Here is a 16,860-nt window from a genome sequence, read left to right as displayed (position 1 = left end):
GTACTCGAAAGCCAGTGATATACCAACTACAGACGTACAACTGTGAAGGGTGACACCTTAACGCCTTCAAAACTAATTTAGACGAGTTTCTGCATTCCCTTCTTTCAATGAGTCTTTGGCTTTAGATAGCTAAGCTGATGTGATTAATAGTAGATCAAAAGCAATCAATCGAGATTGAAACAGAGCCAAGAACTAAACAAAATGATGTGTGCCAAATCAATTAATACTGGTGGTCACAAACCCAATTAAGCAAAGCACTCCGGGTCGCACCCAAAATATTGTTTTATCGGGCTTTAAATTTTGAACGAAAATGCTTTCGCATCAAAACTACTACACTTTCACAATGACCAATCGATGCTCACATTTTTCTTGGAACTCTCTAGCATTTCGTTTCAAGGACTATGTGAATCTTGTCGTGTTATCAAAGATGAAAAGGGTTCTAAATTCTAGGATTGTATGGCCTAGTGCGCATAAATGGCTTTTGCACCAATCACGCCAACCATTTCCAAAGAACTGAAAAGCTAATTTTCATTTTCAGCACTCCATGCTACGACAAAACGTTTTGTCACACATTACATTCGTTTACCATGTCATAACAGAATCAGTGCTACCCTTACTATAAGATAAATGGATCTGTATTCATAGTTGCTTCTTTGAATAAGTCATTTTATTGATTTTCCCCCCAAAAGTTATGATACAAGAATGCATCATGTTTTATTCAAATTGAGATTCAAGCTAGATAGATGCGGAGTAATTCATCAAATAGACTACTGTTTCAAAAAAATGAGAAGCAAGGTCTTGGTGGTGAAGAAAATACAATGATAATTGAAATTATCTCGCTCCACTTTATGCGTCCGTCGACCTAAAAATAAGCAACTAATTGAAACGTGCACACATACCTATAGAATTAGAATCACTGCATTTGAAATAGTTCCTCGATTGATTGAGACTTTGATCATTGTTAACGTTTTACTTTCTTCTATCGGACTAAAGCCAGTGTTCCAAGTAAATGATTGTCACGTTTTTGTGGAAACTCAAGTAATGAAATATGCACGTCCAGGAACCGACTTGTTTCGTGGGAAATAAAAAAACACGATAGGTTTTGGAGCCAACAGACTCTCATCTGTTGTATAATGAGTAGGCTCAGCCAGAATTTGCATATAAAGATGGTCTTTATTGACAACAAAATTTCATGGAACATCAACTGAATTTGCTCAAAAATTTGCAAGTGAACTTGCTCAAATATACGCACGAATAGGTTAAGAAGGAATAAAAGAGCTAATATTGCCTTTCATATGAAGCAATATGCAAATGGAAATATAATTCATGTCTTAGTAGAATTGCATGTTGCACACCTTTCATACAGAATTAACAAAAGAAACTGAGTTCAGTTTTCGGTACAGGAAATGTGCATGCAACTTGTCGCTTATTAAAAGTAACTATATAAATATGGTCCTGAAAGGGATGGATTAAACTGGCTTTCTCGAGACTCTGATTGGTTTGGGTTGAAAAGTCTCTAAAATTGTTAATGCCATGCGCATATAATTCAATTGTGCCAAACTGGGGTGGAAATACATGATTTTCGGCCACTTTTGGGCTGGCACAAAAGGCACATGACACATGCACTAAATAGTGATCAAAAGTATTTTTCATATAATGCAATAGCTGGTGCTCCGATTTGGCGACGTCATAAAAAAATTGCAGGCTGGGGCATCTACTTATCTATGCAAGAATGGAGCGTGCAAAGGCATCCAAGGTAAAGCAAAAATCAACGTTTAAGATCAGGTTTTCATTTTGGGTCAAAGCTTACCGGTGTATCTGATTACAGTACAATTGAATAGATCTGCAGTTAAATTGGGACCCCTATGTTTAGAGTTACTACACTAAAGTCCATTAACACCATTAAGCCAGTAGAGGTCCTTTATCCTCCACAGAAGAGGAAACTAATTTCAATTTTAGGTGAAATTTTGGTCATTTCTAAAAAAATGCGAGGTGCTTATTTAAATTTGATTATAATGGCTCAATCGTGACATGTAATAGGAAAAGCCAGACTTGATAGGAAGGAAACTGATCAGAAAGTTGAAAAACGTCGTTTAAATTATGAAAAAAGAGCTGAATTGCATAAAATAGATAAAGTGAGAAACAAAAACAAAAAAGCCAAGAAGCAATTTTTCCAAATTATAACCGTCTTAGATTAAGCCTTTGATGCACCTTTCTAAAGACTCGCTTGCCAACAAACAAAGTTTGCCAGATCGCCAAATTTCGAAACCGGTTTGGTTCGTTTCACTCGGGTAAGTTCTTACTTGAAAGTTTGGCCTAAAAATGAGACGCAACCGCAAAAACTAAGTGTTGGATTTGTCAACGAAGTAAAAGTTTGAAGATGGCTTTTTATTGCCTGGATCTCCTTGGGGTTTTCCGAATTGAGCCTCGAGTAACGAGAATTTTGATCTCTTGGCAAATTCAAAAAAACATTTATTCATTAGTTTCTCGAGTACTTCGGGTGTCTGATTTGATTTCACAGCACTCCAATGGAAAATCTCATTCGAAAAAGTCCAGTTTTCCAAGTTGTGTTTTGACACTCGAACAAACAAGCGCTAACGCTAACGATTTCCAGTTACATTAATAATGTAACTGATGATTTTAAGACGAAATGCTCATTGGGTGCAGCGTTTTGAGCTTATTCAATGATAACCTATTTCATGTTCGTGAATTTCAGGAGCTACAGCAATATTTCAACAGTATGAATTTGATGAGCAAAATCATCATACGATTTGAATGAACCCATCTCGTGAATAGTTGGGACCCAATCGAAAAAATTCGTTTCCCCCGGAGAAATGTTACTGTTGCGCTTTTGGATATCCATCTGTTATCAAATCTCTGCTGGGAGAGGGAATTTCCAGCCGAGAAAATGGAGGCAGCATCTTCAAAGCGCTGAAAGAGGTTGTTGCAAACTGGCTGAAAAGCGACCTTCATTGAAGAACACGAGGCTAATTGATTCTCATTTCGCAACGCTGGCATTGAAATGAATTCTTAAACGAAAGGCCAAGGAAGCGTCGTTCATGATTGGTCACAAAAATAAACCAAATTAAACTGTTGACTCCACAGTACATGTTTAACATCACATCATAATATGAACTATTGGAACTAAGCATTAAAAATCACGCAGCATAACAAAAGAAGAGAAACAGTACTCACTGTTTCTTTGAATAATACGAAAAGCACCGACCCGTCAAGACAAAATCGTGCCAAGGAGGTTCGAGTATGCTTGCCCTTTCAAGGACCACTTATTTTAACTCAAAGTGCTCCTTGGCTCTTTGGATCAATAGTTCAGAAGAAGATAAATGGCATGCTAAAACGAGCAGACTATTTCGGCCATGTTTTGCCAATCTCTGAACAAATTGCCTTCTTCGAAATGGTCATACGCCAACCAATTGTCCGTTCTATCTGATGGCATTACCTGAAAGTTGATGAGTACGAAAGCTCTTGCAATTGTAACGTTTTTGTAGTTCCATGTTGAAGCGTCGTTTGGACAGGCGAATCTTATCCCGGAACAAGATTGTTAGAACAAACATCTAGATCTCATTCCTAGAAAACGTTGGAACTTCATCTCAATTCGCATGTTTATCTGTGCGCTTGTTTGTGTGGCTGTGTTCATTTCCAGGCTTTTGAGTGCTATCAAGTCAGCGAGGGCTTTTACGTATGTGCTCGTTTACTGCCTTTCTTAGATTCCATTTTAGCTCCAACACATCACAACCTCTGAACGTCACACCTTACTGAGTGCTTAAGCTGTCTAGACAACAAACAATGAATACGCTTTAAAATTGTTTTTTCGGATGCTGGGGTCGAAGGGTTGAGCCTCCCCCATCCAGCCAAAGAACTTTGGCATAACATCAATCAAAACGATTTTCTAGTAAGCAACATCAAGTCCGAGACAGATTGGTTCTCATTCTGTGGGTGCGGAAATGACATCTAAAAGTTTTCTTGCGAAAGGGTCGTGGAGGAGACTCGAACCCAGGACCTTTCTTCAGTTAGGAAACGGCGCATTGCAGATGATCTCAAAGCTGGAAAGGAATTTCGCCAATTGGATTAAAGGGCAAATTGCGTGAACTTGCTTTGAATGAACCATGTTCCAATAAAGTTCTTTTTCCACTCGAGGTCGAAAGTGAAACATGCACTTACTGCGGGAATAACGATCCTCAATTATCTCCACATGCACCCAAATTCCTTTTTTATTGCCCACCCATTGTCAGAACTGGTTGGTTGGCTGGTTGGTTGGTTGGATGGGTGGGCTTGTGAGTTGAACTTTTTTGGAATGTCTCATAACATAAAAATGAGACTCGTTGCATGGCTAATGGGTGGTGCGCTTCTGGGTCATTATTTGGCATTTAATATGCACTTGACACAACCCGGCGTCATTAGCGGGATATTCCTAGCTCGAAACGTGCCAAACACTTGCTCCAGAGCGTCATCTCACGTGCATGCATCCTCCACTTCAAGTGCACTTTTATACGGTGGTATTTTAATGAAGTTCTTTATGCATCGTCTGCCAAGACAAAGGAGAGCACCAAAGCGAAAGCGTGAGAGCGCTGTCAGTAATTACCCACTTCTACGTAGATAACGACTAACTTATCCTTCTGTTGTAGTTCTGGATCCACGTCAAGGCACGCGAATTTTATTGCAATGGCCATGGCCCAATGAGAAGTGGAAAATTCCGAATGTTATTGCAGCATGTAATGATGGGAAGCCGTCAAAAAGCGTTTGTATCGCTTCAATAACAGGAGCATTTTGACACATTATCATGCAGATATTCTGGCTTCCGTCTATAAAAAATTGGGACTGGATGAAAGAGCAATTTTATCTATGATTGATGCGGTTTCATCATGAAATATTCGTCTGCACTTGGTGCAACGTAACTTCATTCTAATCTAACCATTCATTCACATTTCCCTGATAATTTTTTTCGTTTCAGCATAACACATCACAATGATTTATTTTGATTTCCCAAAGCAATTTCAATAGATATCAAATGCCATGCATTCTTTGGATTGAGCAAACTTTGTAATGTATGCGCGGACGATCGCATTTTCCCAAATGACAATATTTGCCAAACATATTCTTCTGATTTCTCGCCTCTCCGTCCCCTCCATTCCGACTCGCCTTGAATCAACTGGATGATTGTCACTCCTATTGCAATTGTCGAAGCTTGGTTCCACAGCACAACGCTTCTTACGTATCTCATCGTCGGATCAATCTTATTATATTTTCAGATCAATACGCTCCTAAGCTCGACTTCCATCAAACAGTACTTGTTTCAGATCTTTCCAACATACAGCACACGGTTATGATTCAATGCACTTTCCTGTCTACATCGGCGATTTGGAAATACGTGTCTACACATGAGTTGATATTTGTCCTGATCCATAGGGCAGCTTCAATAAGAGCGTTGACAAAGAGTAAAACCCTCTCCATGTTTAGCCAGACAATTTGTGGCCTGAGATTTGGGTTTTCATGATCAAAACAAAAAATCAACTCAACGGACATATCTTTATATCATTTTTCAACTCATTTACTTTCTCGTCATATTCATTGATGAACGCATTTTTCCTAGTGCCAAGCACTGTGCCAAAGAGGGACTCTTTCAGATGCTCCCATAACTCTCGTTGAGTGACTCTAATGGACCCTGAAATGCCTCGTCACTTCGGAAATCAATCAAATCGTCATGAGCTGCCAGGCCAACAAACTTTCCACTTGACTTTGGCCTCCCGTTGAATATAGCTACAGGATAATGATAGGGAAGTTTTAATGTAAGCACATATTTGCCTTGGCACTCTAAAGTATTACGCATAACGGGTAAAAGAAGTTCTTTAAGTGAACAATTTAATAACTGGCATCGTAATTCTGAAGTTAGCACGAATTGTATTAAATAGAAGCAAATTCAATTCAGGTAATAAAAGTTGAGCCAAAAAGCGTGTCCAATATTGTAGTTTTTCATTTTTACTTAACTTTTGCTTCTCTATATTTGTCAACAAGTCTTCCTTTCTATGGAGTTGTAGCCTGTCATCAGCATTTATTCATAGATTTCTAGACATTGGATGTCGGGCGATCAACCACTCCGTTGGCAAAACAGCACGTACAATAAACCATTTGCGATCAATTCACCCTAGATTATGGTACTGTTCAGAAAACCGAGTGGTCGGTCGACCGACATCCAGGGTATTGAAATCTATGATTTGTCACAAGGGAAAATGATCCAAAACCTTCGGCGGGCAAACTTGAAAAGATAAAAACAACAATTCCCCTACTGAGGATGATTCAAAGATAATTCTACATATTGCAAATTCGAGTCAAAAACATGTTTTCTAATCAAATGAGCCTTGCATTAAAGTTGTGAGAATTGGCTAGAAAATTGCAAGGTCTGAAGTGCTTATTGTACCTTGGATGTTTTTCAAGAGCAATCAATGTTGGGGAAGTTCCTGCTGTACGGCGTGAGCGGATGTACGGTACAGCAAGGTCTGAAGTGCTTATTGTACCTTGGATGTTTTTCAAGAGCAATCAATGTTGGGGAAGTTCCCTCTCCTAAAAGTGAGCTTTGGTGCAATATGCATTAGGATGCCTTTTTATCCTCTAGACGTAGATGGTTGAGAACAGTCTTAAGGGTCTTTATCCTGACTCTTGATCTTTTCCATCAGGACTAGTAGGAGAGTTGAGCTCAAAGCTCAAAGATTTGCTTGACCCATTGAAAAGGGAATGAAAAAAGAAATCCACCAAACCCAAGGAAACATTTTTCCGGACTTCCTTACCCCAATGTGAATGTAATCCCCAACAGTTCAAAAACACTTCGTCATTCTTACATATTTCCATATTCATGCAATATTCTGACCCACCAACGAATCAGTACGGATCTTGCTATTCCTTGAATGTGGGGTTACTTAGGAATTTTGGTCAAACACTTCTCCAAGTCTAACTTAAATACTACCTACCGGATCCATATGGCCTACGTATTCCCTCCGAATTCTAGAAGGAGGCAAATCAAACAATGAAGGAGCCCGAGGAAGAAGAGATGTGGACTTCATTGTTCGAACTACCCTGGAATCTTGAGGGCTTGAAAGTGCTATCAAAACACATGCAAAGCCTGTGTTTACAATTGAAAAAAACTGGGTACGACAAAGCTCATTAATGCTACCTTATTAGAGACCTTTCGTATCTTCTCTGAATACTGCACAATCCCAACTTCTCTAGTCACTCCAAGACACCTATTCCTACAATGTTCCTAGCACAACATCTTTGGACGTGTGTGCCCTTTTACTAGCCTGCTGAACTCATTGGAGCCCAGATGGGCGAGGCATATTTATGATGGGACTGAAGAGTTGACTTCTATAAATAGGCATATGATACTAGCTCTGGACTACCTCTGCCTACCTTCAAAAGCTCTTTATTGACTTATGGTGCGGCTACACGACACAAATTATCACATTAGTTCGACTTAGTCACGTGCGATTCAAATCTCACAGACCCCTCTTGTGTGGACGCCCTTGTGGTGCATTTAGAGGACACCGTTTTCAGCATATTTATGTGACAAATTTGTGATCCACACCCATAGACACTTCAAAGGCTACTTCAATCAAAGTTTTCGAAACGTCGTCGACCCAGCATTTAGTGTTTCCAAATGATTATTGTAGAAAACTACAAAGAAAAATTCTTTGGCCTTGATCGAGGTCACCCTGGTCACAATTGTTCGCCTTAGAAATTAGTCACAAAAATGATCAACTAGTTGATATTCATCGTAAAAGCTGACTAGCACACATCAGCTTTTATACGTTTGTTTTCTATTTTTCGAATTGAATTTTGTTTCTAAGCAGTTGACTGACAAATTTGATCCCAATCAAAGGAGCCAACTTGCTCTTCTGTTCCTTGACATTCTCTCGGTTTGGACATTGGACATTGGAGCGATTCTTCTGATGAAGCGACAAAGTCTCTCACAGATCATAGAAAGTTAGAGCACGTTCCAAGTCCAAGCCGTAAAACTTGACCCCAGAATTCCGCTGTGAAGCGCAGTTTTATCGACACATTTAAGTACAACTAAAAAACCTGTACAATACCTGCTCAAAAGTGTCATTTTTTGTGTAGTTCTGTAACTGTACTGGTGTTTTGGCTTAAAAACAGAGTACTGTTTGCTTTAACAAGCCGGCAAATAGAAATGAATGACAAACTCAGTAAATGCCCCGTGCAGGTTGGTTGTGATGTTTGTCTAAATTTCACATACCAAAAAATGGCCAAAATCAGGGTGCTGAAGAGTTATCGAAAGGCTCATAAACTTGTGGTTTACACCTAGTATGAGAAATTACCTTCAACTCTCTTTTTATACAATTTCAACGTGTGGGATTTTTGGCTGCGTTAGTGTTCTGATACAGAGTAAAATAACAAGAGGGGTCAAAGATATTCGGCATGTTTCCATAAAAACAACGAAAGAGGGTAAGTCGGTTATAGTCATGTGACGGGCCCCTTGAGGTTGCTGGGGAAGCCATTAGAGATGTAGAGGCTATAGCTAACATGCTGGGAGATCAGTTTTCGAGGGGTTTTTCTATCCCACTGAGTTTAGAAGCATCAGCTCATTGTTCTAACCACGAGTTTGTTGAGATTAATGACGTTAGACAAATTGTGAAATTAGATGATCTTAACGTTACAGAGAAAGATGCTTTAGCAGCCATCAGTGACTTGAGGCTTTCGAGCTCTCCTGGTCCTGATGGTGTGACATCTCAGTATTTGATGATATGCTCATTGGTTCTTACTCCAGTTTTCTCGTATTTGATGATTTGCATCTTGGACCACGGCAAGTTTCCACTCTCTCTGAAGCTAGCTCATGTTGTTCCGGTTTTTTTAAATGAGGAAATATGTCGCTCTCCAGTAACCATAGGCAGATTTCTCTCACTTCGAATATTGCGAAGGTGTTTGAGAAGATCATGAAGTTCAAATTTGTAGAGTTTCTTGAAGTCCATGATGTCCTTCCTCCTAGCCAGCACGGGTTCCGAGAGCATTTTAGCACTGTCACCCAACTGATTGAAGATATAGAACCTGTTTTTGAGGAACTAGAGAGAGATGAGTCAGTTGATGTTGTCCATCTTGATTTTGCCACGGCCTTTGATGAAGTAGATCATGGTCTTTTGCGGAATAGATTTCATGACATTGGGATCCAAGGCAAGGTTCTCAATTGGATAAGAATAACTTCATTCATGATAGGAAGCAAATTGTTAAGGTCGAGGGATCCCTTAGTGACACATATGATGTCAAGTCAGGTGTTCTCCAGGGTTCCATCTTAGGACCCCTCCTTTTTACAATATTCTTTGCCCCGCTTCAAAAGTTTAGTATTTCTGCCAGTCTCTCTTCTAATTCTGACGATACAAAGTAAGTTTCTGGTAAGAATGGCCAAGATTAGGACGTAAGTAAAGGACGTAGAAAGAATCTACTCTTGGGTTACTGAGAGTAATATGGCCTTGAACGGAATGAAATTCCGCTCATGACCTTCGGGGCAACTCCTTTGAATACTCTTCAAATAGATAATGGAGGTAAAGATATTGAGTGGGTTTCATCTATGAAAGATTTATGTACAAGTCGATTGTTCAGCCACATCTTGAACATGCATCGTCCATTTTGCTCCATATACTTCAGCAGGTTGGCCAAAGGTCGGGTAGTTCTAAAATTGTTTTACCAGGAACAATGACGGTATGAGGTAAGCTCTTTGATTGGGAAAGGCTAGAAAGGTTGGGACTGAACAGTGAGCAAAGAAGGTACGAAAGGTACGATACTGTACATCTTCAAAAGCATCCGTGAACTTTGTCCCAATCCGTGTTTTAGGATCAATTGCCGAAGCTTAATGTCCATTTGAGATCACTTTCAATCCCTCATGAATCCAGACTAGAAAAAAATGAGTCCACTTCTCTTCTTTCTCGGGCTCCTTCATTGTTTAATTTGCTTCCCTCTAATATTCGTAGGGGACACGTAGGCCTTGTTGATCGGGTAGCATCTTTCAAGTCAGACTTGGACCAATTTTTAGATAGCATTCCAGATCAACCCTATATCCAAATAGATCCAGCAAATGTAATTCGTTGTTTGATAGATATAACACTAAGTAAAAGTTTTTCGTCTCGAACTGCCGGGAATTCCATTTCCAGAAACGGTAAAGAAGTCCAAAAAAAAACACTGTGGTGCCTCAGCACGGTCTTCAAAAAGCCCTATCAAGTTTCCAGGGAAATTCCCAAGGACATCTTGGCAGTTTTCTTCTTCAAAAAATCATAGGGAACAGCTTCGATTTTATTGCTTTTTTTATAGAATTCTAGCCCACAAAAAACTTTCATTCTTAAAACCTTATGAAAATCTAAATTTTCAAAAAGTTATTCAATGAAAATTGGGAGCACACTTAGTTAGCACTTGATTATAAATTATAATTTCATCTCTTACACCGTTATTTAAGTTCATAGGATCAAGTGGTCCAAATTTCATCGTTTTCAGCCCCAAAATGCCCCGGTTATGAATTAATTCCAATTCCCAAAGAATTCGTTTGTTCAGCCACATCTTGAATTTGCTTCACCCTTCTTTCAAGTCAGAATTGGACAAATTTTTACATAGCATTCCAAATAAACCCTACATTCAAAGACTAGCTCGGTCTGCCAACTCAGATTCGTTGTTAAACCAAATATCATATAAAGATTGAAAGGTAATAAATAGACGAATAATAACCTTTCATTTTAATAGTACTGGGGATTACATACCCTGTAGCGGTTAGAAAAGCCCGTGAAAGAAAAACAAACCAATAAACATATTCTGCATTGAAAGCCATTGAATTTAAGCAATGAGGAATGCCCAAAATAGTTGCGGACTTCACTTCCTTACCGCTACTGGGATTGGAATCCCAGCAGTTCAAGACGAGAAATTTATTCATTTTACTTAACTTTTATTTAAATATAATATTTGATCGACCAACGAATTAGAGTTGGCTGATCTGGTTTACTCTCGTGGTTGATTGGGAATTTTAGTCAAAAACATGTCCAAGTCTGACTTAAATCCTGCTCCAGGATCAAAGCTAAAACATTCACATAAATATTACTTGGCATTATTGATGGGAAATACTTTTCCAAAGAAATTGAAAGTTGAAAGTAATTGAAGTATAATTTTAAAGCAGTTATTGTAATCAATTACGTACATGTTAAAAGTAATTTTCACTGACCTTGTCGTAGATAGATAGTGATTAGTGTTCATGATCCCTAAATACACGTGAAACTAAAATTCAAAGGAATCATCTCTTCAAGTCAATAATGATCAGAAAGTAGTTTTTCACCAGCGTTTAACTGCTTTTAACTTTTAACATTACCTGTTACTTGCTTTGAATTGTATTAAGTAAAAAAACGATACCTTGAAACTAGATATCACAAAAGTAAACTGTTTTTTCTAATTCTGTTACTCTTTTTGAATGAGGTCTATTGTAGTTCGAATTCCAACTTGGTCAACACCTTAAACTTATTTGCCACCTATTGCCCTTTCGTTTGAAGAGAAGCTTGAACAAGGCCTCACTATTCTCTTCAAACTCGAAAGCATGAAAAGAAGATCTCGCCAATGGTGCCTCGACCATATCGGCTATTTTCCAACCTACATTTTCTAAACTTTATGCAAATAAAGGAACATATATTGAGTAGATAGCATTTCTCTCGCCTCGGGGAGACGGGCACTATTTCTTTTCTTTCTCTTAGTTATCCATGTGTCTATGCATATAATAATTCTATCTATGAGTAATTTGCCAAACCAGCGTGAGTCTCGAATTCTAATACGAAAAATTCTGGTCGATATCGTCGGAAAAGTATTTCCCATCACTAATGTCAAGTAACATTTCCATGAATATTTTAGCTTTAACAATGCCAACCCAAAACTAGGGGGTTTATATGTAGCCAAATCATATATCGAGAAATGAACTTTAGGCATGGACGTGGATTACCAGAGGAATAGAAAACATCTTTAGAAAGATGGCAATTCGGTCATTCTTTACATTACTGAAACTAGACGCAAACCCCACCGCGTTGACTGAAAAAAAAGAAATAGTCAAGTGACTGCATCCAGTGTTCGTTTGACAAGCGATCTAGACCTTGAAGACACGGTTTCGAGCAAAATTCAGAGCAGTGCCCCATTATATGAAACCTTGAAATGGATTGCAAAATGTCGCCTTTTTTATGATGAGCACACTCAAGGAGATGAATATTACATTTGTAAGACTCAAAATGTTCTTCGTTATAAACTCGAACACAAATTTAATAACAGATTTAAAAAACACTGCCTATGTATGACTTGCAGCCGTTGATGGGGCAAAATGAAAAGATGACTGATTAAAAACAGAGACAGAAAGATCTGCTTTCCATTTTAACATTAGGGAAGCACTTAAGACCACTTGAAAGGGTGAAGTCATGGGTAATTCAGCAAACAAGACTCAAGAAGAGAGCTTAAAAGTTGTCTGGTTGTGCACATTTTTTGTCCTTCGCCTATACCTTAGAAGCATCAAAAGTAATTATCAGCGATCCAACTTTGCTTCATTGTAACAAAGGTCAGTGTCGTCTCTTGTTGAGAGCAATTGCACATTTTGTCGCTCCTGATCTCAATAGAACGGCCGGTGTGAGAGAGAAAAACTTTTTTAAAGATTTTTGGGGGTAAAATTTCGACTTCTCTATACAGGAAGAAGGTGCTCAGGATGCCTGAATGTCACATTCATGCGATAGGTGCAGAAATCATGGTATAGATTATTTTTAAGGCTGGTATAACTGATTACGCCCATCAAGGGCAAGGGCAAGGAGGACTGGCATGGAGGACAATTAAGGAGGAGAACGGGCATGGAGGACGGGCAAGGGAGGACGGCTAAGGAGTTCTAGAAATGTGGATTGTGAAAGCCCTAAGTCAAATCTTGGACTCAAAGTTAGCCTATGTCATTCTAATTGGAAAGCTATTTCTCAAAATTGGTTTGAAAATGTCCAAATCATTGCTCAAACTTGATCGCTTGAAAATAATGTAAGAAAGAAAGCGGACAACCTTTTTTATATCAACTTTATGGCAATAAGCCTAAAGGCACTAGATACAAGAATATTTAGACATAGTAGTGTCTTTAATGTTCAAAAGAGCGTATTTAAGTATAGCATTTGCTTTTTTGAATTCCACTTGAATAAGCCTTCATATAGAACCTTGTTTCTTATGGTCTCCTAATTTCAAAACGTGCCCTATATGAGATTATAGTTCTTGCTTTGGCAAGTTTTCTTCTTCCCAATTGTGTCCAGCCACCATTTTAGAACTGGACTTTCTTACAGCCCCACGACGAACTAGGCCATTTTGAGGCCATGACGAAAAAGGTAATAGAAACAAAAACAAGTCGTAATCTCGTGTATGTTTCTACACGTTTTAGCGAGCACTGAATGTGCCATCACATTTGCATTTTCTCAGTTGAATTGGTCGCCAAATTGATTACAGCTAGAGTTACTTTCAAGATTTGAGACCACAAGCACTCACAAACTTTCCAGCTTTGTCATTTTCCAAGTTATAACGAATTGGCTACATTCATGGTGATTAATGAGTTCTATGAAGGCAATGAACGTTGTTCCTACGCATTCAGATCCAAAATGAGCACTCAGGTTCAAGCCTACTTTTAAGTTGAAATATAATCTGAACCTTGCTGCGTTCCTGAAGAAATCCTTGCGAACAAAAGTACACGACATATGAATCAAAACAGGGATCAGGATGACCAATTAAGCCCCCCTATGACCTCACTTGAATAACCGATTCTAGGACTAGATATTGTAACTACTCACTCTGGTTTCCCCCCTCTCGAAATTTTGGGGTCCATTGCAGTGAACGTAGAGGTTTAACGTGCGTTTTGAGAGCACCTTCAAGTCCTCGAGAATCCAGGCTAGTTCGAACAATGAAGTTCACTTCTCTTTTTTTTCTCGGACTCCTTCATTGTTCAATTTGCTGCCCTCAAATATTCGTAGGGAGTATGTACGAGTAGGCCTTGTTGATCCGGTTGCATCTTTCAAGTCAGACTTGGACAAGTTTTTGACTAAGATTCCTGATCAAACCTATATTCTAGGGCTAGCCAGATCCGCCAACTGTAATTCGATGATCGATCATATAATATATGAAAATAAAAGTTAAGTAAAATGAATAAATTTTTCGTCATGAACTGCTGGGATTCCAATCCCAGTAGCGTAAAGAAAGTCCGCAAAAATGTCCTGCATTTGAAGAGCGAGGCTCGATTTTTACCAAACGGGCAAAAGGTTCCCTATTAAATCACATACTCATAGAATATGTCGCTTTCGTGCTTTTTCTTGCTTCAAAACCCGCCTATCCTTTTTTGACCTTGTTAACTGAAATCAAAAGGGATGGTGGACTTTCAGTAAGAGCCCTTAAAAGGGCCTGAAAATATTTTTTCGGCTAATAGTACTCCTTTGCACATAAGTGGGTTGGACTCTTCGTAAGGAAATGGATTACATCTCATGGCAAATCTGATTTCCTTTTTTTGCATGCCAAAATGTGCTGTTTAAGTATTGATACATCAATGGCTTTTTCAAACTTTAAGAGCTTGTTGATTCAAAGGATAAATGTGTTAGATATGGCATGTTCCCAGTATTTCAGAAAACGTTATTACAAAAAACGACCAAAGTAGGTTTAATTTTGTTTTCAAATATATTTTTCTACTTCACAGTAATGAAAACTATTAATCAGATTTTGATGGCACAGTTTTTGTGTTGCGATCTGACTTTTAGTCTAAACATAACCTAGATGCATGGTTTGTACTTCACTTAGCTTCTATATACTCCTTAAGGGTCATTCTTCTTGAACCGTGTTGTTCCAAAAATACTAGTAAACGTCCCTTGGTGGAGTATTCGCAGCGCCGACCTAAGGTCAACATCTATTTCCTTGGCAGTGGATCACCTGTTTGAGCCAATACGTAAAAATGATTGCTTTAAAAATTCAAAATAGGAATTGAAAGAACTAGTCTTGTGCCACAACCACTTGTCCCATAAAATAATTGAGCAAATTCTTAAGCGGTCCTACGTACAATAGCACTGAGGTTCAAAGCGATCCGATGAAAATTTGTGTCCTCGTTAGAATTCAGTTTTCCAATGTTAGCTTGTCAAATATGGCCAAAAAAAGGAGTTCATATTACTGTTATTCATGCAAATGCATACATTTCCGTATGGATGAGAAATTCCAAGAACAAGCGAGAAGAAGAGTAAAAATAAAAAATGAGACTGATCTACGAATATTAAAGCAATTCCCCTTTGTTTAGCAATCCCCAATCTCGGTCATGGCCTTTTACGTACCTACAATGCGAATGTAAAACGAAACTTTTGCAAAAACTCGAACAAACTATCCTTATTTCAGAGAGGAGTGCCGAAAATATACCACACTTTCACCATTTCTAACTCAGCAGCAGACCAGGCTAATCTTTCTGCTCGTGCTTGAACATTTCTATTTTAGATAAATACCTAATCTGACTGAACTGTCTTCATTGAAAATCGCGCACATCTACTGGCTTTTGATGCATGATCCAAAACATTTTGGTTTATTTTAAAGACAAAAAATGTGTTTTCGTTTGATCATGCATAAGTAAATGTCATGTTATAAGAGAGCTTCTAATTTAATTCTGCCGATATTTCTGATTATTCAGATTGACTCCTATTTCTTTCAACTTTGACGGTTTTGCTCAAACTGACGGGGATAAAAAGATTAGCAGTAACATTTCTCTCATTTTGTTCGCTTCCTAAATTCATAGAGATGAGGCAACAAGAGAACAAACGTATTGAGCTTGAGAATTTTGGCATGAGCCACAGGAATATGACGAGAGATACTAGGGTCGAGAACTGGCATTTCGAAATTAAACAAACCCATTGCATTTTTCTAGAAATGAGAATGCCCCCAGGTCATTACGACCTTGTATTTCAATCTTTAGCTCAATGTAATTACTAATTCAAAGTTATCAATCTCAAAGCTCAAAGCTCACGACATAATTCAGCACAGCACAGAATAAAAGACTTCATTCTGTACATTATGTATTGTGATTTGAGTGGGCGTAACTTTTGACCCAGTGATTTAATACTGACTGCTGACTTCTTAGATTCGATTATTGTAAGGTTCAAACTAATTGGGGAAGTACCTTGTTAATACAGAATAATCTGGCAAATCGATGAACTTTTAACAACCAGGCACTTACCGAAAAACATATTTGCCAATTTTGCTAGAAAGGGTATCATAGTTACTCAAGATCTTGAAAGATGTTGTCACAAATAGCTTAACCACATTAGAGAGGAATATCTGCACGCAGGAGATTGGATCTCTGGAAAAGGTGTCCGGCAATAGTATAATGTATCCTATGGGGAGGTTTAGGCAAGCTCTGGCAGGTTCGTTTGTTTGCTGGTACCAGTGTCAGTGATGCAATTTTGGGGCTTCAAACACGTTTTTGAGAGGCTGACCCTTCTTTCACATTGGCATACGAGGAAAGGTCAGCTTCCTTAAAACCAGTTTGAAACGCCAATTTTGCATCACTGGCATTGACAGGCAAGTTTGTTTGCTGGTACCGACGGCCTAAATGTCCGAATAGAAGCAAAACATGGTTTCCCAGAGGGCGTGGGTTCGAATCCCGCCTTCGGAGACAAAGTCTCTTTTTGGCAATGTCATATGTATATTATCAGGGCTTGAAGTAACGGCGTTACTTTTTGAGTAACGCTACCGGCAACACGTTAATTTTCTGAAAAGTAACGATGAAGGAACGGTTTTTTTAGCCTTCCCGTTATCGATACTTACTGCTTCTCCTTAACGAGCGATTTTTTTTAATTC

The sequence above is a fragment of the Tigriopus californicus genome, chromosome 5, assembly GCF_007210705.1.
Source record: "Tigriopus californicus strain San Diego chromosome 5, Tcal_SD_v2.1, whole genome shotgun sequence".
NCBI lineage: Eukaryota > Metazoa > Arthropoda > Copepoda > Harpacticoida > Harpacticidae > Tigriopus > Tigriopus californicus.
The sequence above is the reverse complement of the archived record's forward strand: the minus strand, read 5'-3'. Positions refer to the sequence as shown.